The sequence below is a fragment of the Pinus tabuliformis genome, chromosome 2_1 (genome assembly GCF_031772625.1).
Source record: "Pinus tabuliformis cultivar Carrire ecotype Pingquan chromosome 2_1, CPIR1, whole genome shotgun sequence".
NCBI classification, from domain to species: domain Eukaryota; kingdom Viridiplantae; phylum Streptophyta; class Pinopsida; order Pinales; family Pinaceae; genus Pinus; species Pinus tabuliformis.
The window spans coordinates 894,978,920-895,003,633 of NC_142299.1; the positions used below are offsets into that span (position 1 = coordinate 894,978,920).

The 24,714-nt window shown below is 35.3% G+C and overlaps 1 pseudogene; it reads left to right on the plus strand.

Moving 5' to 3' along the window:
* Positions 1 to 9,187: 9,187 nt before the first annotated feature.
* LOC149203530 (transcription termination factor MTERF4, chloroplastic-like) overlaps positions 9,188 to 24,714 on the plus strand; it is a 38,760-nt pseudogene continuing 23,233 nt past the window's right edge.

Sequence of the window (24,714 nt, forward strand, 5' to 3'; positions counted from 1 at the left end):
CCTGCAGCTCCATTTTCTGACGTTTTGAGGTTTGCTGCTGTGGTGCATTATCAGAGTGATCCTCTTTGCCATCTGAATTTTCAGGTTCAATCTGATAGTCTTGTTCCTCTGTCATCCTCTGCTGTTCTGCGCTGGGGTTAGATAGAGGTGGATTTTGCCTGTCTGACAGACTCTTCAGAATTCTTTCCTGTTCAACTGTCAAACGTGCGTTGTCCTCTCGCAACCGTGCCATCTCATTTTTCAACTCCTGAACAGTTTCCAGGATTGCAAGGTTGGTACTTCGTGTTTCCTCACCCAACTGTACCCACAGCTCTGGGTTCTCTCGAGGGTTGCTACCGGTTCCTTGCATTCTGTCTCCTTTCTGGCTTAACTGTTAGCTGTTGTAATTCTGTATTTCACCCCTAAATAGACAGAACACAGTTAAGTAATTATTAACTTACATATGTATGCATGGTGTACGCTTCTGCACAGTGAAGCATGTTTTGCTTGAGGCCACAGTGTTGAAACTGGGCTCTGATACCAATTTGTCACACCCTTTTATCAATACACACAAAAAAAAAATTCCAATGTATAACCATATACAGAATCTATTACCAATATGATTTACGTACTAGACATGGCTACATGCCCCAACTACATAGCGTATGGAACATATTTGTACACATAATTTATACCCTGATTTGTACAGTTAGCTGGCTTAACGTCTTGTCATCGTTTAGCTTGTATACAAATGTTATGTTATATGTTGTGTGCTGTCATATGAGTTTTAAACAGGCATGGACAGCCGTTGGTCTACCCTACTATGCAGTTGTATTAATGCGGCGCGGGTTTGTTGGTCCGGCCGCAGTCTCTGCAGGTGCCAACTCACCCGTCGCCTTAATGTCTTTGGCCCACACCACAGCAGGTGGCATGACTCGTCCCTTCAGCCATGTGACACCTCGGTCACAGCTTTCTCGGCGTTCCCGCTATGCTTTCCCGCCTTGGATGGACGGTCACGATGGTTCTCTTGGATCGGAGGGTTGGAAAGCTTCCGAGGGTTTAAGTCATTATATAAAACTCATTTTGGTTGACTCAGGGTTCATTTGTTTCTCGGCTCTTCCAGCTCCGCTGCTGTGTTTATTTCCTGGTTCGATACCACCGACGTTTTGTTTGCATCCTTCCTCTCCTCCGAAGGCTGCACGGTGCACATCAATACGCCCCTACAGGTATTGACCCTTGTTCTTGGAGATTTACAGAATCATTACAGTTCTCAGTCAAATATGATGAATCTTATGATGTTGTTCTGTTTTGTGGTCAGGGCGTGCAGCTGGGTTATTCAACCCCCTTCAACCGGACCCATGGTGGCTAAGCTCGAAGGTATGACCCTCCTTGGCGGACACGGTAAGTCCTCAACTCTCAACATGCCTTGCTCTGCATATGAGGGTTCAAAGTCCATGATTTTGAGCGGATTATGTTATGGCTTGGTTGCAGACCACTGTTCGAGCGAGGTTTTCCTTGCTTCGAAGCCGAGGTATTTCTCCACAGAGAACCCTCACGGTGGCATTCGGTACCTCTTGATGTCTGGTTGAGTTCTGTGACCCACACTGTTAAGTTCTATTTATGGTGGAGTGCTACAGCACGCACTTACGGTTTCATTTGTTTATAATACTGCCCTTGTGGCATGCGTGAACTTTGGTTTGGTGTTTTCTGATATAAATTATAAGACATTGGGTCCGGCCGTAACGCACAGACCTGGACTGTCGGATTCATGCTCTGATTCGAGGTTTTCTGTATTAATGTATGCACAGTTGTTACTCTTGCACTATTTCACCACCTGGGTGCTAGGTTTTGTTATATAATTGCGAAACTGTTACAATGTCTATATTTCCAGGGTAACAAATGCTTTGCGCACTCCATGAATGTATTCTGTGTTTATCATTTCTCAGAACAGTGAATAATGGTTTGTTTATTTACCACTGGTTCCGCTCAACTTAATGGTAGCAGATTCATGAGTTTGCTTAGGGTTTGTTTACCGTTTCGAGGCATCCATCTGGTATTGTTATGCTTGTTCTCGTCTTGTTAGACTCAGACCAGATGCCCTCGGTTAAATAGAATAACCATATCATGCATCTGCTTTCTTTATACAATGTCGTAAATATAGGTATATACAGAGCTGTTCCTCTTAAGTATCATGTACAGAGTTTTCCGTAATGGGTTTTTGATTCTGTTTCCTTTTACTTGTGCATCATTAAACATCTGTAGTTTAATATTACTGAGGTACAGGAATGAAATGTGGTTCTTGTTCTATATTTACACAGTTTTTACGATAATCTCTATATCCGGAATATCTTATTTGTTTTCTGCTCATGTTAACAATCAATACTATGATCGTTATGAGGTTATTTTCCTTTCTTGTTGACGAGTTAAACCGACCATAGTCGGTGCTCGTTGCTCAGGCTCGAGCGTTCCAAACTCGTTCCGTCAACATGTTAAATATCTACTTGTTTATATTAAAGAGCTTCGCACTTGTTCCTTCCACTATTGCTGTTCCAACACTACACAGCGCCTTCGTCTCTCAGACGAGGTTGGTTTATGATGTTTTCCTATTTACTAGTCGGTTTACTTGGGCCACTGCCCTCCTCATTCTATGACCAGTACACGGCTAGTTTCTTGGTTATGCCTCTCGAGTTATAGGCTACCCTTTCGCTTAAAACTACACCTGTGCAGTCGTTTAAGCAATTGTAACAGTATTTAGGATAATGAAACCCTACTGTAGGTTCGCTGTAAGTAATAACAGTGTCTAGAATTAGGATACATAATCCTTATTTACCTACCTGTAAATTCATTGTATATACATTAACAGCATTTATAAAAATGAAATATAATCCATGTTTACTTACTGTAAGTTTCGTTGTATATTTATATTCAATCAGGGACTCAGCAACTTGAAAACGTACCTGATTCACCCGAGTCAGAAGTAGTTTCTCAAGCAAGTCACCTGTTCTTGGTTTAAGCTCTTCCACCCAGCCATGAGATCCATCTCTCAGACGGAAGTCTCCCCCCGAGCCATCTTGCAGACCTCAAGCCCTCAGCAAGATTTTTGCACTCTGTGCTTGGTTATCTGGTCCTAACCAGACTTAACCAGTCTTTTCTTGTCTTTCTCCCTTTTTCCTCTTCTTGGAAAAGGTCTCCTCTGCCTGTCCACACAGCACATAGCTTCCCCCTACAGCCAGGACTTTTCCTGTTCTTGGGAGGGTAGTTCCCATCAGTTATTATAACTGATCACTTTCTTTTAAATCCACCTCCTAGAGGCTGCCATCATTTCAAGAAAATATTTAAATTACTTTAATAAAATATTTTGTCACAGTTTTGTTTTTTTTTTTTTTTTTTTAAACATAACAACAACTGTTTTACTGTCTTTTACCACAGTAGATTTTCACATTTACATAATCTGGGGTCATCACATTTGGGGTTACAGCATCTCGAGAGAATCACGAAGCAAAATTGAGCAAATCTAGAAGTGTTTTATAACTTATAACCTGAAAATTAGAAGTAATACACCCTATCCTATTCTTCTTCTAGAAGCAAGTCTTTCCCCTATTGAGAGCCTAGCTATGATTAGTTTTATGCTATACAAGAACAAGCTCAATAACATACACGATCATAAACTTCCTAAGCTAGCTTTAAATTCCAGCCAAAACCACCTAAAGCTCAATCAGGGGTGGCATAAAGACACAAGGGCTTGGTTAAACTATTGGGAGATCAACAAGAATGATGCATTGCAAAACATAAATAACATTAAAGATATTTTTACTTCTAAGTTCAAAGAAAAAATGTGGTGTGAGAAAGATTTAGCAGCTAAAAGAAAATTAAGTTATTATAAGAAGGTCATCAACCCCACCCTAGAAGATCAAAAGTATCTCTCTATTTTAACTAGCTCAAAGAAAAAAAATCAATATAGCAAAGATTAGAACGAATTCTCATGAGCTCCATAGTGAAAGAGGTCGTTGGGCAGTTCCTAAAACACCATGGATGGAAAGAATCTACCATATATGTGAGAATAGGAACATCGAGGATGAAAACCACTTCCTCTTAAAGTGCCCCGCTACAACCACATTAGATCTCAGTTTCACAATCTTTGTTACAATATTGACCTTCCTAGCCTTTTACGATGTCAAAATTATAGTGAGTTCGGGAGGCTTCTCTCCAAGATTTTTGAGCATAGGAATAAAATCTTAAATCAAAATAAATAATTTGTTTCTTTGGGTTCGATAGACCAATGTTTGGTCTCAGCAGACATTACCTATCATCATCATATTTTTGTTTAATGAAAGTTAATTATTAAAAAAAAATGAAATATAATTTATGTTACCTAATACAATATATTTGTGATGTTAAAATTTTAAAATAAATAATTAATAATTTATATTAATTTTTTATGATGTATATATATTTTTAAAATTAAATATACATAAGTATGTTTAGTATTATATAATTTATTATCAGAAAGTATTTACTTAATCTTTAATCTCATTAAAGATTATGTTCTTATTAAAAAATATACTTCAAATAAATATTATTTTAATTTAAAGAATTAAATTAATCTAAATATTATTTTAATTTAAAAGAATTCAATTAATTTTAAAAATTTAGATAAATGTAAAAGAAAAATATTTATCAATTTATTAGTGGTAAAAGCTAAAAGATAAATTCACTCTCAATTTTATAATATACCATACTACTGAATTTCTTTATGTTTATATTAGCTTTTATACCATATCATAAATTTTGGTTAGGTTTCCATTAGTTTTTATATCTGTGTGTTTATATTAGCTTTTATACAATACCATAAATTTTGGTTAGGTTTGCATTAGCTTTTATATTTTCGGTTACTTTTCTTTTAGGTGGCAAATTAATAAATAGTATGTATTTATTTTGTTTTTTCTTTTAAACTATGTATTTATTTATAAAAAAATTAATATCTTTATGGGATATTTTATTTAGAATTTTGGATTGAAGAAGAAGGATGAAAAGTATGAAAAGTTATAATCGTAATAAAAAACAGAATTGGAAATTAAATTTAAAAATATCAAATAAAGCTTTGTTTGTTATAAGAAGAAAGAAAGAATGATTAATTAATAGTTCAAAATTAAATTTAGAATAAATAAAAATGAGTAATCGCAGAAAAAAAATTTAATATTTAGTAATTTATTATGGGGAATTTAAGTTTATGAAAAACAATAAATAAAATTGTGAAATATATTATGTTAATTGCGGCTACTCTAAGAGATATGTTGTAATAGAGTACTAGATAACAAATAAATTGTTGTAACGAAGTATTATATAAAATAATAATAACAAATAAATTGTTGTAACGAAGTATTATATAAAATAATAATAATAAACATGACCTAATTAAAAAAGTAGTAAAAGATTAAATGTAATGAAAATAATAAATTTATTCAATTCAATATGTTACATTCAATTCAATATGTTACATTGTAATATTTTTTATTTTATTTAAAAAAACTCATATGTATATATTATATCAAACATATTTATATATTTATATCAAAGAAAAAACTGATTAAAAAAAAACAGGACAAGTAACCTTTACAATTTATCATAGGTATATATTTATATTAAAGAAAAACCTGATTAAAAAAAACAGGACAAGTCCCACCACCTTTACAATTTATCTAAGTTACAAAAATGTGTCTTTACCAAAGTAAACTGAGAGTTTATTAGATTAAGAAAAGTTTCACAATTTTATAAATAAAAAAAATAAACAAATAAAAAAAACTACAACTATAGAATCTACAGTAAGACCCCAACAACAAGATCCACTTACAAAAATTCATACTAAATAAAAAGACGACATGACAAAACTAGCTACAAAAACCGAAGAAACTTGTAGTCTGAGAGGAATCACCCAACGCTGCATCCACCCTCATCAGATCCCCGTGGGTGACGAGCTCTTTTACCAGCAGTGAGAGAAATACCCACGGCACAAATTCCATTTTAATTTCCATCTGTTGTGGATGATGAAATCTCCAGAGCAGCAACCTGATATGAGAGAAGGAGAATTTCCTCCTTTAAATCATCCACGGTGTCCTCTGTTTCCACACAATGAACGAGAATTGTTTCGTCTATGTACGTCTGAAAAGAGGTTCTCTGTCGTCCCACCATGTCCTCAACCCTATTTATTGACACCAGCAACGCTTGAGCAACATTAACTATCCATTCAATCACATCTGCAAGTTCCACATAGTTCTGAGGGTTCTCCATCCCACAGTGTAAAAACGAACTACCAAAGCGACGAACCGAAGACTGACAATCCAGACCACCCAGAACTTCAACCAATTTTCAGCGAGGGAGACGAAAGGCTGGAGACATTGTTATAATGAGTGGGCTCAGAGTCTTGAATGAGACAACCTATGTTGATAAGACTAAAATCCTTATTGCAGAGCCACTACCACTGGATAGCTACAATAATGGGATGTTCTAGGTCCAGGGAAATGAATTTTTCCTCAACGAGTGTGCCCTGGCCTTCTTATTACGCTTGATTTGAGGATGAGCAGAACGATCCTCCATTAATTGGAAATGATCGGGAGTTAAACCGGATAGTTTTGGAATGTTTCCATGTGTACCTTCTCATTAAACACACATTACTTTTGCTAAATTATGATGTTGGAGAGAGAGATTCTCCGGGGAGGAGGATCCTGGTGGCCTTCCTTATCAAAAGTTTCTAACATAATTTGATCCACATGTAGGTGAATCGTAGCATTGAGACGTAGCATGATATGAAATTGGAATGCGGCTCTTCCTTTGATTACAATTGATTTCTCCTTGGGTCATCGTAGACCTTTTTTTTTTCGGCTAATGTGTCATCCTTCAAATGGAGAAGGATGCTAAAAATTTTAACCGTCAAAATTGGACAATAAGGAAAGCATTATTTTTACGTGAGCTTAAGTCAATTGCAGATTTTCTAAATATTCAAGAATTTAATGAAAAGAGGCACAATTAAAAAATTAACAAGTTCATATCTTTTGAATTTTCAAAATATTCGGGAATCCTTAATTGACTTAAGGATGGCCAGCGTTATTTGATTATTTATCGCTTACTCTTTATAAATGGTTAAATTGACTTTTGTTAATCAGAAAATAATCAGCATCGAATCCCCGAAAATACTATATTTTGAGTTCCACCATGGTTTCAAGACCTTTCCATAAGGCCGAGAAATCTACATGGTCGTTGGTTTTCTTCCAATACCCAGGCAAATTGTTACATCATTTTTCTATCAAGACCAAATAAGATCCCTACCACTTCGGCCTCCCCAATATTATTTTTATCAATAAAATTATAAATATTGCTCATGAAAAAAATCAATCATATTATCCATGTTATATTGAAAAGAAAATTTAAATAATAATATCTTATATCAATATTCACAATATTTTTAAATTCTATAAAAAATTATATAATTTAAAAAAATTATATAAAAAATTAATAGATGTGTTATGAAGTTTTAAATCAAATTAGAAATAAAAAATAATTATATAGAGAAATGTGAAATACACATAAAATATAATTAGATATATATCATATAAATTAAAATAATGATGATATTTCATAGCTTACAAAAACATAATACTTGTCATGAACATGTGTCTTTTTCTAAGAGGTCAAGTGTTCAAATCTAGAGTAGGTAGACTACATATACCTTATTTTAAAATTCAAAGTGTTTTGTCTTAACTCCCATATCTATAAGTTCTAAGAGAGATTAAATATCTTGAAGTACAAGGGGTTTGCACCACCAAATATGTGATCCCTCTCAACCCTTGATAGATCCAATTTTAAAATGGATCTATGTAACCAAAAAAAATTGTGTATGAGAGATTTTAAGTGAGAGAGTTTTGATTCCATGGATATATTATTTCTACTTCATGGGGATGTGTAATTAAAAAAAAAAACACATTTTAATGTAGATAATGTGGATCATAAATAAAATAAGATGAAAGAGGTGTAATTTCATCCATGCTCACAACACACACACATATATCTTGATGTGAAAACTTGTATGCAAGTTTTGTACTTTAAAAAGTGTTTACCCCTCATAGGCCTGAACTTATTTGAATGTATAATAGCACAAACTGGTTCAAATTCAAATTTTATTAAACGATTTGATTTTAGGAGATATTAACACAAAAAATTCATACAAACTGCCCCAATATGTTCAATGCGTTAATTTTATCTAACCTAATTTTTATATGTATATATACATATATACAATAAGTTACATATGTTAAAAATTAAATTTAATAATAAATTAAATAAATATAAATTTATTTTTTTTTCTGGAAATTTGGTAAGACCACATCTTTGTCATGTCCATTATGACTTTAGATCAAAAAGTCCCTTAACAAAGCATCTTTTCACCTTTATCTAAAGCTCCGTGAAAATTTTTATTTATTTATTTATCTTTTACTTTATATTTCATAAAATCCAAAATATTAACTTGAAAGACATACAAACAAATAAAATCTTAAAAATGAGAAATACATATTGATTTTTTTTTTTGGTATGAAATTAACTTTTGTAACTATTGAGTGATCAATAACCAAGGGTTCAACATCCTCACAAAATTTAGTAGGTGAATGTTTGTAATAGACTTTTGTAAAAAAAAAAAAAAAAATCTCTTAGAGATATCTAGGGAAATCGGCCCTTTTGTAATATGGAGGTTGAATAATTTTGGAGGTATCCTCCACTGTCATGATCTCTGCAGGTTTTTGCATACTCCTTCATTTCTTAACCCTAATATTTTATGGAGTCTATATAGAATTCGAGGTTTTCCACATTTGTTTATGTTTCTTGGTCTCTTAACCTTAATTTTCCTTTTGTGTCTATTTACAAACCTAGGTGGTTGTAATCGCATTGTACCTAGGAGGATGGATTAGTAACATAAGAGAAAATTCATTCTCAACATGAAACCAGCACAACATTTGCGTTCCTGTAAGTTCAATTAAAGGTTGATACGTCATTTACAACATCATAGGATATTGAAGAAAGCAATTCAGTTGAAGAAATTTGTAATATCCCTATTATAATTACCCCCTGGGTAAAAGTAATTTCAACTTACAAATCAGTTATTAACTGATTCTTGGTAGTTGGGAACTGAATGAGGGGGCAACATTCCTTTTTGAGGGTAATGGTAATAGTGCTTCATGTAGAAACCGATCCTTTGGAAGGAAAGCGATGCGTGCAGTGGTGGGAGGTCTTAGATAAAATCAAGAAGGAAATTACGATGAAAAGGTTTATGATTTTCTTGACATTCGTTGGGGAAAACTGGAATCTTAAACCTAGGAAGCGAGCGCAGATTACAGAGACTGCAAATACTGTCATTGCCATGTGATGGATAGGAATTTTTGCGATAGTAATTTGTGCCCTTGACCATTTTCAGTCGAATCATATGAAAATTACAAGCTCTCCAAAGGTTCTGGCTCTCTTTGGGTTTGGTGAATCGACCATTGATCCAGGCAACAACAACTATATTGCAACTGCATTCAGGGGCAACTATGCTCCCTACGGCAGAGATTTCATCGATCACCAACCTAACAGAAGGTTTTCCAATGGGATACTACAACAGAGTTGTCGAAGGAAAGAGATAACTTGATCTCTTGAAATATTTTTTGTTTATGTGTAGTAAAAGAAGATTAAATTATATGTTTTCTTGGTAGAAAAATATGTTGATGCATGCAGTAAAAGAATGATTGAATTATATGTTTCCGTGGTAGGAAAATATGTTGATGCATGCAGTAAAAGAATGATTAAATTATATGTTTTCTTGGTAGGAAAATATGTTAATGCATGTGGTAAAAGAATGATTATTTTATATGTTTTCTTGGTAAAGAAAATATGTTAGTGCATGCAGTAGAAGATTGAATATTTGATATGTTTTCTTGGTAAAGAAAATATGTTAAAGATTGATTATTTTGTATGTTTTCTTGGTAAAGAAAATAGGTATTTCCTCTTAGAAAGACTACATGTGAGTCTTGTGTGTAAAATGCTTGTCTCTCATCATTTTCTTGGAATAAAATCCTTGCTAAATATAGCCAAAATATCTTCTTGAGAAAAGAAGAGGAAGCATATAAACATCCTGAGGACATAGCGTGAAAAGTGGCCAAGTTTTCTTGAATTAAAATAAGTATTTTTATAAAAGTTTCTTGAAAAAGGATATATGCTAATGGCATTGTGATACGAGCTAATTTCTAAGTTCATGTGAAATAATTATGCATTACATGCATGATTGAATTAGCTAGTGAAGTGCTTCTAGGCTCATAGATATTTATTTCTATAGTTTTCTTTTTAGGAAAGTGTGCATACTTCATGTATGAAGATGATGGCTTTTATGAGAAGATCTCTTGAAACAAAAATAGAGTTTCCTATTTTTGAAAGACATATGAATAGTGTTCATATCATACCAAGAATCCATACTTGTTCCAAGGAAAGATTATGTGCATTGAAGTAAAAGTAATTGTGTTAGGAAAAACACATGTTGCATGCACATAAGGGTAGTTATTGTGATTGTGGGAGTATGATTTTGTATGATTTTGTGTGTACGTAGAGAAAGTGATTATGTTAACTTTCTTGAAAATAATAATCTCTTGAAAAGTTTGTCTTGTTAGATGAGTTGTGTTGACTTCTTGATTTTGATGCATAAAGGGTAAGTTAACCTTGTTTTTGTGTCTTGATTTTTATGTATAAAGATGGATATCTTTAATAATTTCCTGAAAGGGAAGCTTGAGAGACACTCATATAGGAAGATAGGGAAATGAGGTTATAATGACTTCCTTTAAGAAAGAAGTATGTGGTTGTTGTATGAAATGATGGTAGTATTCTAGTGAAGGGAATATGTATTGCATACATTAAAGAATGGCTAATATGATAAGCTACGGTATGCACAAAGAATAGTCATTGTGATATGGAGTTATGTTCTTTGTATGTTAGAGAGACTATGTTGAGTTCTCGAAAAATAACTATGTGAAAAGAACATATGTGCTTAAGCATAGAAATAATAGTTTATTACATGTATGAAGATGTAACGATTATGTTATACATGTTAGTAGAACTAAAAAGTTAGATCTCTTAAAGAGAATTATGCATTAATGTAAATAAACATTATGGAGGTCAAACAATATTTACTTGAGTATATATACTAGCTATATAGTATGTCATGCTTGCTCATGCATATGAGTAGAGGTTAAAAGATCTCTTTTAGAGGTTGCTTATTGATTGATTAATATGATATCTAATCTTGTTGCCAAGCTTGTTGACAACTACATTGACAGGAAACGATGGTGGATGGTGCCAAAGGAAAGTGATGTTTAACCTTGTGGCAGGAAAAGGATTAATGGACCATGCAGATGAGTTTGCGTAGCAGGATCGTACATTGCTAGAACAATCATGCCACAAGGAATGTTGTATGTGGCGGTATGTAAGTAAAAGATTACATGGAAACTGTATTAGCTTTTAGCTAGTTATGTGACAACTTAATGATAATTCATTGTAATGATTTTATGACAATGGTTAAGGGATGGAATCTCTTATAAGCCATTGAGTGAGGGGTGAAAACCCTCACGAGTGTTTAATAATAATATTGAACGTTTGTTGGTTTTCACCCTACGAGGTTTCCAAGGTATACTGGTGTTCAATGGTGTGATTGCCTTTTGTGTCAGTTTGATGATGATGAATCCTTGATGTTGATGGTTCTTTATTTGATGGCATAATATTAATGTCCAAGTATGTGATTAACTAATATGGTTAAGGAAATCATGGAATGGATGCAAGGATTCGTGAGACAGTTTATGTTATTACACTACCACAGTGGTGGTTAATGGTTAAGCAACTTACTGTCTTTTACTGCAATTTACTTGATGTGCTAATGTACATTATATCTAATGGTTAATGATGAATTGTGGAGTTGTGAATTGGATATTACTTGTGGGTAATTTGTATAAAAAAATTCTAACTCCCTACATGCGAGGTTACCGGGGTATGTGACAAAATTGCACAGAAATTTGACCATTATCAATTTCATATCATAAGTTGAGAAGATTTTTAACAACAAGTCTCGAATTGTAGTTTCAAATTGCATCTAGATGAACTAAATCTTTGCAGCCAAGGATAGTTTAAATTCAATTTGCGTTAAAGTTGTTCAAATATATGATTGATATTGATAGATTTGCAGTAAATGCAGATGAACTATGCTAAATTCTTTAATTCCCCATAAGTTGTAAAGTTTTTTAATATTCAAAATTCAAAAAGTCCTTGAATCATCCAATGTGCTTAAAAGGTGGTGAAATAAATGATTTTTAAATTAAATATGCTATTTTTTTATTTGAAACTGAAAACCCTTCAAATATTTTTTATATCATTTGTTGATGTATTAGATGAAAAATATTCTCTTCAAATCAAATATTGTTTATTCATTTATTTAAAAATAAAAACTACTTAAATCTAATTCCAATATAGATCACACATATAGCTTAATTTGAAGAAAAAAAAAATTCAAAAAGAAAATGAGTAAAATAAGATATGAAATTAATAACACATAGAAAAGAAATAAAGTTATAAAATAAAAATAATAATGAGATGACCAGGAAGATGAAATAGTTAAATTAAAATGTGATGAGAAAATAAAAATATAAGTATACATAATTTTAAAACATTAAGAAAAAATAAAATAAAAAATTATTACATTATTAAAATTATATTAATGTAATAAAATATTATATTAAAAATGTAAACAAATAAAATCAATTAAATAGATAAGAAATTGAAATTATTCATAATATTATTTTTTTTGTCGATTAAACTGATTATATTTGAAAAACATTACAATAGATTTACTTAATTTTCAAAAGTCTTTCAACCTCACTCCTACCAGATTTGTTGGTTAGAAGGGCGACACAAAAATTGATAAAAAAAAATGTTAGTAACAACCCATAACCCAAATTCAGAAGGACTAGAGAAACCGAAATACATCTAGGATAAGAATACAACCTACAACCATTAAGAGTATGAGGAATTAACCAAAGTAGGATTGTCTGGTCCATTGCTAGGAGATGTTCGGGCCTGGGGGTTTAAATCCATAATGGACATGAGTTTTCATGTGATCTAGCCTCCCTTCCAAGTAATCAATTTTCTCATAGATCCTCCTACAACCTCCCTACAATGTTTCCAACCAATCTTGTATGTACCATTGGTTGCACTACCAATCATTCATGAAGTCAATCACCGCATTTCGATCATCATGGAGGACTGGGCCTAGATGTTCAAGAAGAAGAGTGACATGTCACAACTAATTCTTAAGAGAGTTGAAGGGTTGTGGAAGATGCACCCTATTAGGAGAGAGCATTGATTTTTGTTCTAGCTCCTCCCAAAATTCCACATCATCCCTCTAATGATCTTCTCTCTATCCTCTTAAACCTATGCCCCTTCAAGCCTTGCCATGTTGATAGTGCATACTTTGAAAATTTGGTCCCCCCCTAAAACTCCTCCTCAACTCAAGTGAAACTGAATGGACATGTAACAATACCAAATTATATCTCCCAACCCAAAGTCCCATGTAGAGCTACTTGTCAAAATAGTTCCATTTATGACCAGGCAGGTCCACACCTAACTAGAACGTCGCCGACCAAGAAATACTCCTCACAATGGCTACAACACCCCTGAACTAGCGTATCTTAAATGACACTACACCAATCTCTGCAACCAACACCACTTTACCGCACCCCCTCAGTAACACACAAAAGTCAAAAACCTCTCAGGAGGACCCCTTCAGAGAAGACACCAAATGACAGGCAATAAGAGGCTTCAACCCTGACCCATAAGAAATACCATCTCCATTTGCTAAATCTTGAAGGATACATCTCTAGTGGTATCCCAGGAGATTTTTTGGAAACAGAGAACCATCGTAAGGTGCATTATAGACCCTAATAATACTGTTAGGATATTCCGACACATAGGATATAGTTAAGTTCAACTTGGTCTAGTATAGAGTTAGGTTAGAGTTAGGTAAAGTGTGTTTCTTTACCGTTGTACATTTTGTAACTTACAATCCGACGGTCACGATATGTTGTGATCCGACGGTTCACTCTCACCTCGGTATTACCGACACTTGATCCGTGGCTTGACACCCGATTGGTCCATGAGTTCTATTTAAAGCGCATGGAGGGTCATTGTTCGGGTAATTCGTGCATGAGAGAAGCTTATGTAAATTTTCATTCTTTGATTAATAAATTGCCTGTAGTACCCACGTTGGGACAGGCCGTGGACTGTTTCCCTCCTTGCACTTTGAGGGTTTTAACCACGTCAAAAATACTGGTGTATTGATTTGAGATCTGGTTGTGAGCGGTGTCCTTTTGGTATTATTTCTGAGGAACTTACCCTGTAAATTCCTACATGGTATCAGAGCTATTTGAGGGCCGCGTCCGTTGGTGATCCAAATCTGAAGCTGGTAGAACTGCATGCGGCTGTCGTTTCCTAGATCTGCTGTTTCTGACTACTTTCGGGCCGAGAGGACTGCTCTGTTGCGTTCGGAGCATCTGTTCCAGTGAGGAACCCCTTTCATTTCACGCGAAAAGGTTTCCGGTAGCCCTAGCTGCGTCATTTTTCAGATCGGGAGGTATACAGTGTTTTTTTTGCAGTTTACTGTTATTTTCTCTCTGCTTATTTCGGTCTCAGTTTATTTATCCTTTTTTTTAACCGGATCTATACCTTTCATTTCTGCGTATGCTCTTTGCCCTGCGACTCTGTGCGATCTGGGCAAATCAGAAACAGAAAGGAAGGATTTTTCTCATGCGTATGCTCTTTTCCCTGCACCTTAGTGTGATCTCGGAAAATCAAAAACATTGAGAAAAATATTTAGTTTTTCGGCTAAAGCTAACTTTGAGATTTTTTTTTTAAATTTCTAGTTTTTTGGCTAAAGCTAACTTTGAGCCGTAAGGTTCGTTTTTCTTTGCATATTCATGTTGGGTTTTGTGTTTTGTGTTTTGTAGGGAAAAAGAGCTTTCTCAAGGAAAGCACGCAAACCAAGGCCCCCCCCCCCCTCTCTCTCTCTCTCTCTCAAATTTTTTGTATAGATCAATTGGTTCAAAGCTATTTTAAGAGAGTAGAGGTCTTGGGTTCAAGTCTCCATTTTGTGGGGGTGGATTTTTTCATTCCCGCACATTCGCGCACTTTGCCGGCAACGTCAACAATTTTTTTTCAAAAAACCATAACTTCTTCCTCCGGAAACCTTTTTCAGAGCCGTTTTTTTTAAAACCGCCTATTTTTTCGAGATCTATCCATTGAAACACTTACTTTCAGCATCTTCAGCTTCAGTTTAAAAAAAAAAAATGGAAAGTCCATGCCAAGTCATTCTTGACAGCACTAACTACTTCCAATGGGTAGCCTACATGGGAGATTTACTTAGAAGTAAAGGTCTCTACAGAATAGCCACAGACCAAGAGAAGAAACCAAAAGATGAAGACAAGGCGGCAAAATGGGAAAATAGACAAGATCAAGCACGTGGTTTGATAGGGATGTCTGTTTCTCCTAATCTTAGATTCCACATTGCAGAACTTGAGACTCCTCATGAAGCATTAGAAAAACTTGCTAAAGTTTTTGGAATTAAAAATGAAATTAGAGCCCATCAACTTGAAAATGAGCTGCTTACTTTGGATCCTAACAATTTTTCTTGCATTGAAGATTTCTTGTCCAAATTCAAGACCCTTAGATATCTCTTGGAAGGTGTTAAAGTTAAGAAAGAAGATGGTAACCTTATTTATTCCATCCTTACTAAGTTGGGACCAGCCTACTCTGTATTTGTTTCCACTTTCCATTCTACAAGGGAAGCTTTCATTTGTCAAGGACAAGAATACAAGGCCCCTTCCTTTGACTCCTTTTGTGATTCCTTAATAAGAGAACAAGAAAAACTCTTACACCTTGGTCTTCTTAATCTTGGAAACTCTTCCACGAAAGCGTTAGCCGCCCAGCAGCAACCAAATTCAAAGAATCCTAAGAAGTCATATCCTCAAAAGAATGGTCCTAAACCATCTCAGCCTCAAAATGAAAGATCATTTCAGCAAAATGATAAGACCAATAAAAACAAATGGAAGAAGTCTGATAGACATTGTAACTTTTGTAATCGAGATGGCCACTTAGAATCTAAATGCTTTAAAAAGATGGAAGCCTTGGAAGCCGCAATGAAGAAACATAACATCCATGTGGAGCCTACTTCAACTTCAACTTCCGGAATGGCACTTTCTGCATGTCATTATCAATCATCTCAGTCTGGTTATGCATTAAATGTATCTTCTTCTTCTTCTCATTCTCATGAGTGGCTCATTGATTCTGGAGCCTCTTGTCACATGGCCAAAAATCAAGCCATGTTTTCTTCTTTAAATGATTGTAACACCAAAAATATATATATTGGTGATGATAGATCTCTTAATGTTGTAGGGACTGGAACTGTTCATCTAGACAATGGTCAGTTTAATGATGTATTATGTGTTCCAACCTTATCCTGCAACCTTCTATCTGTCTATCAGATAACTCATTCAGGTGAAGGTAAAATTGTTGAATTTTCACCTCATGATGTTGTAATCAAGGATCTAAAAGATCCTAAACAGATTCTAGCTACTGGTCTTGCTGATGATTCCAAAAGGTTGTATAAGTTTCACAACTTTGGGTCATCAAATCTTCCCTCAGTATTTGTTGCTCATAATGATGAAGTGAGCAAACTTTGGCATGAGCGATTTGGTCACTTAAACTATCGCTCCCTTCAGCATCTATGTAAAGAAAATATGGTGACAGGTCTTCCTATGGTATCTTGCAGAGATGGTGTTTGTTCCGGATGTGTACTCGGAAAACATCATCGGGACAGTTTTGACAAACGTGCCTCTTGGCACGCCTCAGCCCCTTTACAGCTTGTGCACAGTGATTTATGTGGTCCTCTTCCTGTTGCTTCATTCTCTGGCTGCAAGTACTTCTTAACTTTCATTGATGATTTCTCCAGACGCACTTGGGTATACTTCTTAAAACTCAAGAGTGAAGTATTTAACACTTTTTTGGCCTTCAAAGCCTTTGTTGAAAAACAATCTGGACATCAAATTCTTAAGCTAAGAACTGATAATGGTGGAGAATATGTTAAAAACACATTCATCAACTTTTGCACCGAAAATGGAATTCAAATGCAACATACTGTTCCATACACTCCACAACAAAATGGTGTAGCTGAAAGGAAAAATCGCACCTTAAAGGAAATGGCTAATTGTATGCTACAATCTAAAGGACTCAGTCTTAGTTTTTGGGCCGAGGCAATTAATTGTGCAAATTATATAATCAATCGCACTCCTACTAAGGTTCTAAAGAATATCACTCCAGAAGAAGCTTGGAGTTCCATTAAACCAGATGTAAGTCACTTTCGTGTGTTTGGAAGTGAAGCATGGGCCCATATTCCAGATGAAAAGCATAAAGCTTTAGAACCTAAGAGTGAGAAATGTACTTTTGTTGGATATTCTGAAGATGTAAAAGGTTATAGACTTATTCCATTTAAGTCCAAAAATGTTATCATTAGAAGAGATGTAAAATTTGATGAAACTAAATCGGCCTGCGAGCCTAGTCCGGCGGATGTGCCACCTCTTCCTATCTCTTCTACTTTTGAAAAAATTTCTTCTTCAGATGATGAAAGCGAGGATGATAATCCTCCCCCACCTTCTCAGGATCCTCAACTTCCAAGATGGGTCCGTGCTACTCGAGATGCAGCAGGTGATCTTGCCGGTGATCCTACAGATTAGCGACGTACACGTTCTCAGTTTGAAAGAGCCTCTTCTTTACTAGCTTAAGCTCCAGTAAATCATGATCCTGACACTTTTGCAGAAGCTTCAGGCCATCCACATTGGGAAGCAGCTATGAATGAAGAATATCATTCATTGATGACAAATGATACATGGGATCTTGTTCCTCTACCAAAGGGACGCAAACTTGTTAGATGTAAATGGGTTTACAGAACCAAGTATGGACCAGATGGGAAAGTTGATAAACATAAAGCTCGTCTCGTTGCTAAGGGCTTTTCACAGGTTGAAGGCATTGACTACACTGAAACCTTCTCCCCTGTTGCCAAAATGAACTCTATCCGCCTTGTTCTTTCCCTTGCTGCCTCTTTAAAATGGGAAGTCCATCAGATGGATGTTAAATCTGCCTTCTTGCATGGGGACTTGCAGGAAGAAATCTATATGGAACAACCCATTGGCTTCATACAAACAGACTCCAGCCTTGTTTGTCGACTTAAGAAATCCCTTTATGGCCTCAAGCAAGCTCCTCGGGCTTGGTATGCCAAAATGGATAGCTTTCTTTTAGAATCTGGCTTTTCTAGGTGTCATTCTGACAATACTGTCTACACCAAGAAAGTGGGCAACTCTCTTATCATCCTTGTTCTTTATGTTGATGATCTTATTCTTACTGGTAGTGATCCCAACCTTATAAACCATGTGAAGTCCAGCCTTAAAAAGAAATTTGAAATGACAGACTTAGGACACTTACACTATTTTCTTGGTCTTCAAGTCTTGCAATCCCAAGAGGGTATTTTCCTTTCCCAGTCCAAGTATGATTGTGATATTCTTCGTCATTTTCACATGGAAGACTGTAAGCCAGCCCCTTCTCCCTTTCAGTCTGGAGTCAAACTTTCAGTCTCTTGTAATTCTCCTGAAGTTGATGCTACCTTATACCGTCAACTTGTCGGAAAACTCTTGTATTTAACCCATACTCGTCTTGATCTTTCCTTTGTTGTTGGCCTTGTTGCTCATTTTATGCAAAACCCCCGTGAAAGTCATTGGAAAGCAGCTAAAAGAATACTTCGTTATGTTCGAGGTACAGTACAGTTTGGGATTCATTACAGTGCCAAAGCAGCTCCTCTGTTAGTTGGTTTCACTGATTCTGATTGGGCTGGTGACCCTGATGATCGGAAGTCTACTGCCAGTTATGTCTTCACTCTTGGTTCAGGACCTATTACATGGGCTTGTAAGAAACAGGCTTCCATTTCTCTTTCGTCAGCAGAAGCAGAGTATCGTGGTGCCGTGGAAGCTAGTAAGGAAGCCTTGTGGCTTCGTCAGATCCTATCAGAGTTTGGCTTTGAGCAGCAGCATCCAACCACACTTTGGTGTGATAATCAAAGTGCCATTCAGCTATGCAAAGATCCAGTCCAGCATCAGCGCAGCAAACACATTGAACTACACATGCACTTCATGAGAAAGCTCATTCATGACCATGTTCTTGAAGTGCAATATTGTCCAACAGATGATCAGGTTGCAGACATCTTCACAAAGGCTCTCACAGAGGCGAAGTTCACTAAACTTCGATATATGCTTGGAGTTCAGGAAGTTGTCACTAAGGGGGGATAGGCTCTAGTGCCTCCTTCCTTCTCCTATTGTGTCATATTTGTAAATCCTTCAATCCTATCCCAAGTTGTTCTTAAGGGGGGATGTTAGGATATTCCGACACATAGGATATAGTTAAGTTCAACTTGGTCTAGTATAGAGTTAGGTAAAGTGTGTTTCTTTACCGTTGTACATTTTGTAACTTACAATCCGACGGTCACGATATGTAGTGATCCGACGGTTCACTCTCACCTCGGTATTACCGACACTTGATCCGTGGCTTGACACCCGATTGGTCCATGAGTTCTATTTAAAGCGCATGGAGGGTCATTGTTCGGGTAATCCGTGCATGAGAGAAGCTTATGTAAATTTTCATTCTTTGATTAATAAATTGCCTGTAGTACCCACGTTGGGACAGGCCGTGGACTGTTTCCCTCCTTGCACTTTGAGGGTTTTAACCACGTCAAAAATACTGGTGTATTGATTTGAGATCTGGTTGTGAGCGGTGTCCTTTTGGTATTCTTTCTGAGGAACTTACCCTGTAAATTCCTACAAATACCTCCTATCATCTACATCCAAGACGACATGGGAGTCCCAATAGCATAGAGAAATGCCAAGATACCCAATAATAGATGAATGTGATAAGACCTTAACCCTTAATTCAAAAGAGTGAAGCACATTTCAACCATATACCATACAAACCCAAGATAAAACACTCCCATTGGCCGCAATAGTAGGCACATAAACCAACGATCTTTCCCAAAGGGCATAAAAACTTGCAAGGGATAAGAGACACATAAATGAACCATAAAGAAGGTCTCAAGATTCTTACCAAACTGCAACACATAAGTGTGTGCTTCATATTTCCTTTGCACACCAAGACAATTAGATGTTGCTGACTAAAGTTGAACTTTGTTCACAGGAAAGCTTCTTCCACTAGCACATGCACCGAGATCCCAAATTTTCCACCTTTTACTCCCTTCAAATGACTCACATGAACCAACTAAATCCCAACTCTAGTGCAGTGGCCCCAAGCTTAAGATGCCACCCCTAGACTAGCATGACCATATTACTATCTTCTGTAACCATAGCTCGACATCTTCCTCCTTCTGCTATGCCCATACTAGACTATACGAACACCATCGTTGAATATATTACCTAGTTCACATAGAATACATCCAAATTCTGGAGATTTTCGTGCATTAAATTTTACATGTGGGTAAACCACTATGTACCATGTGAAGAGATCGCCCAAGTTAAGGAGTGGTGAGTTTCCCCCACCCCAAGCTCACTATCATCACGCGCCACCACCTCATTGAGAAATAATATTAAATAAATTAAACTAATTTTTATTTTTATTTTTTTTAACTTAAATTAAAAAACAAAAAATTAAATAAATATAAAGCCAAAGGAAACATGGACCTCAAGTTAGCCTATAATGACTTCTTGAAAACCATATTCCACAACCTTGAAGATTCAAACTCTATCTTTGAAAAGCAAGAAAAAAGCAAGAAAAAAGCTAAACATAATGTAAATATCTCAAGAATAACAATATCAAGAATAATAATAATTAATCATTCAACTAGAAAATCAATCTCAAAGGTGTTCCTATGATTGGTTTTGGCTGAGAATATTCAGCCAATCACAAGGGCTCAATTTTGTCTTCCTATGTCTAACAATTTTTGACCTGACCAGGGAAAATAATTAGATTTTTGAGTTCTCCACTAGTAAAACTTTGTGTTCGAAAACCTCTGACTCCAGTGCATCGAAGGTGGACTACATACCTCATTCGCATGAAAAGGCATCACTATTATATTACCTCTATTGTTTGGTTGTCAATTTTGTCTTTGAATGCAATTCATATAATCGAATTATGATATCTGATCCAAAAGCCCTCAGAAACAACTATGCTTATGTGATTGAAGGTTTTTAGAAGGTTTCAACCTCTGTTAATTATCTTTCATCAGTGGCGTAGGTAATTCCCCAAGTCTGAACTGTATTTAAAGTAATCGGTATATTTCTTCAATTTCTCTACATTGACCATTCTTTATTTTTACGGTAAACAATGTGCCACAAAAAATGGATTGAACCCACTAGAAGGTTATTAGAAGGAAAAGTTTACTAGTGGAGGCATTAATGCAAGAGAAAATTACCTTTTCATAATAGTAGTCTGTTAGAGGGTATAGTGGTCTCTTGTTAGTGCTTTGCACAATCCAATTTGTGTATTTTATGCCATACCAAGACCACTCCAGTTTTAAACCCGGTCTCTGTAAGTCGAACCAAGGCCAGAGAATCTTCATTTCTATGAAAAAAGGGAAGCCTTACAACATTGGCAAGAAGGATTCGTTGTTAAATGAAACAATTACAAGGGTAATTTAAGCTTCATATGGGGCACCTCTTACCTTTTCAATGGGTGTTGTCGACAATTCCAGTAAAAACCATGAAGCTGATGTTATAATTTGTGATTACTTAAAGAATTTGGGAATAGATACCGAGGAGCTTGAAGAGTTAACACTTCCTGCTACAATAGATGTTATGAAAGAGGGTTGAATTTTTGTAGAAATTAGGCCTTAGCATTGGGGATATAAATGAGTATCCTCTAATGCTAGGATGTTGTGTGAAGAGGAACATGATGCCTATTATTGACTCTTTGGAGAAGTTTGGTGTTCGTAAATCTGTGATTCCATATTTTCTTTGAGGATGCCCACAAGTGTTGCATTCCAGTGTTGTCATAGACCTTCAATTCATTGTCAAGTTTCTTGGAGGACTAGACATTAAGGCAAATGACATCCCACGAGTCATAGAGAGTTATCTTAAGATACTGGGATTTAAGCTCGAAGGTATCATGAGAAGTTCAGTGACATACTTATATCAGCATGGACCGTAGATCTATTGGAGCCACGCTGACATGGTATCCTCAGATTTTGGTCATGTGAATTGGAAGGGTTATTAAGCCGATTGTGGGCTATCTTATAAGCTTGGGGATTCAAAAAAAAAATTCATAGCAATAATTCTTGAGAATAAACCATACATTCTAGGTTTATTTTGGAGGAAAGTAAATCTACGAGGTACTTGCTTTTATTATAGTGCACTATTTGGAGATTGTTGGTCTTGATTTGAAGAAAAATTTGATATTGCAACAGGACTTCTTAAAGTCATATATGAAGATAAGACGTGAAGATTTTGGTAAACTTCGAGAGAAAATGTTGGAGTTTGTCGTCCTTAGTCAGGATCTAGAATTAAAACGGATTGAGCTTATTAGAGTATGGGGATTTTTGTCGAAAGATATAACAAAAAGGTTTGTCACATGCCCTCAATTTGTCGCCCTCAACATGGGCATAAAGACACTTGGTTTCAATTATTTCAGACATGAAATGAACAGATCATTATGAGAACTCATAGATTCTCCTACTTACTTCACTTATAGATTAGAAACTAGAATCAAACCTCGATTTCAGAAATTATCAAAGGAATAAAATAAAGATTATCGTGGTTTTTAAGATGTAGTGACGAGAGGTTTACAGAAACGTTGAAATTTATGAAATGGAGCCATCTTTCAGTTTCAGTGGAGCATTAGGATGAGTAGAAAAAGAAAGCTTTCTAAAAGACGACGATGAGGAAACTGAATGCGTTGAATAAATTGAAAAGAGGTCATTTTATAGGCTACACTGTCTTTCTAGTGCATATTTCTATCTCAAGGTGAGGTTACATTTTATCCCGAGTTTTTGCCAGGTCAAATTCAGGATTACCAACATATTTTTGAGGTCGTGATAAGCATCCTCCATTGAATTTTCTGTTGCACTACCTTTTAATTCAACATTATGTTTTTCTTCTATGTGGTACTCGTGGGCTACATGTAATAGATCATATCTTTAAATATGGCAGTCAGATTTGGTGATGAGGTTCTGGAACGGTTGGTCGACTTTATTTTTCATTCTTTGTCTAGAAACTACTAACGAGTCAAACTTATGCTTAATGTTGTAGAAAGTATAATAAACATTTTATGCATTTGGACCACCTATGTGGAAATAACTAATCTATTTACATTTTCATTCCATTAGTTCTCCATATCCCTCTGCAAGATGCACATACACAGAAATAGACACAAAAGGAGAGTATCGAATAAATAGATGAACACATAAATGCATAAAACACTTGAACGTTGTCTTAATTTACTAGAAATTTGAAGGATTCTTATAGCTGTTTTTATTTACTTGTGAGTAAGATTTCAGGGTAATTTTGTTTCCCTTGCCTTTATACATCGTAATCAAGTATGATTAAATCTTTATATCTTGGTGTTTCCTTTGTGTTCACACGGATGGTGTGTAGAGGTGATGTATGCATCGTAATCAAGTATGATTAAATCTTTATATCTTGGTGTTTCCTTTGTGTTCACAAGGATGGTGTGATGGTGTGTAGAGGTGATGTATGTTTCCTTGGTGTTCTTGAGGGACTTGATCAATCTTTGCTACTAAACCCTAGTATATTTTTTGCCAAGATGAAATTAGAAGAATTGGAGGTAAAAAAGAACCACGGCAAGGAATGGATGCTTGGATGGAAAAGGGAGCTCCATCTTTGTTTCCCCTAAGAACCTATACATCATGTTCATGAGGGTCCAAACAATATCACAAAGAAATTTTCGAGGGAGTTATCTAATTTTTTTTCTAAAAATACACGATCATCTAGGTTAAGTCCAATATGAAAACCTCTCAAATCTATTGTAACTTCATAGGCTTCCTATAACTTATTTGTCAAAAGTGTAGTAGTACTTGCTTCCAAAGTTTAATATCCTTGGACAATATCCATGGGCACATGGTTATATTATTATACTTCTAGAGGTTCTTTCTATTGTACTTGAATATTAAGGCCACACATAGCTGGTTTTATCCATAGTATTAAAAAGCATAACCAGTCTACTTAATAAATTGGGTTTTAAACTGGAATTGATCAAACCAGGACTGATCAGATCTCAATGAACCAATTTAAAACAAAATACATGAAATAATTAATTTTTAATGGAAAAACTACTTTTAAGATTTAAAACCATGACTCTGAATCAATAGAGAAAAAAAATGCAATGTTTTCTCATCTATATACCATGTAAAGGTAAGTATATCAAAATGGAACCGAGTGCAATACATATCATCAACAAAATACATAAGTAATGTGGCTCTAAATGGCCTATAAAGTCCAAAAAACATGTTATGCGCTATGAGGCCATTTACATACTACAATACTAGAAGTCTACCTATGAGAGATAAACATAATCATTTCTCATCGTGATCAAATTCACCACCACTTTGATTATCACCTCCAT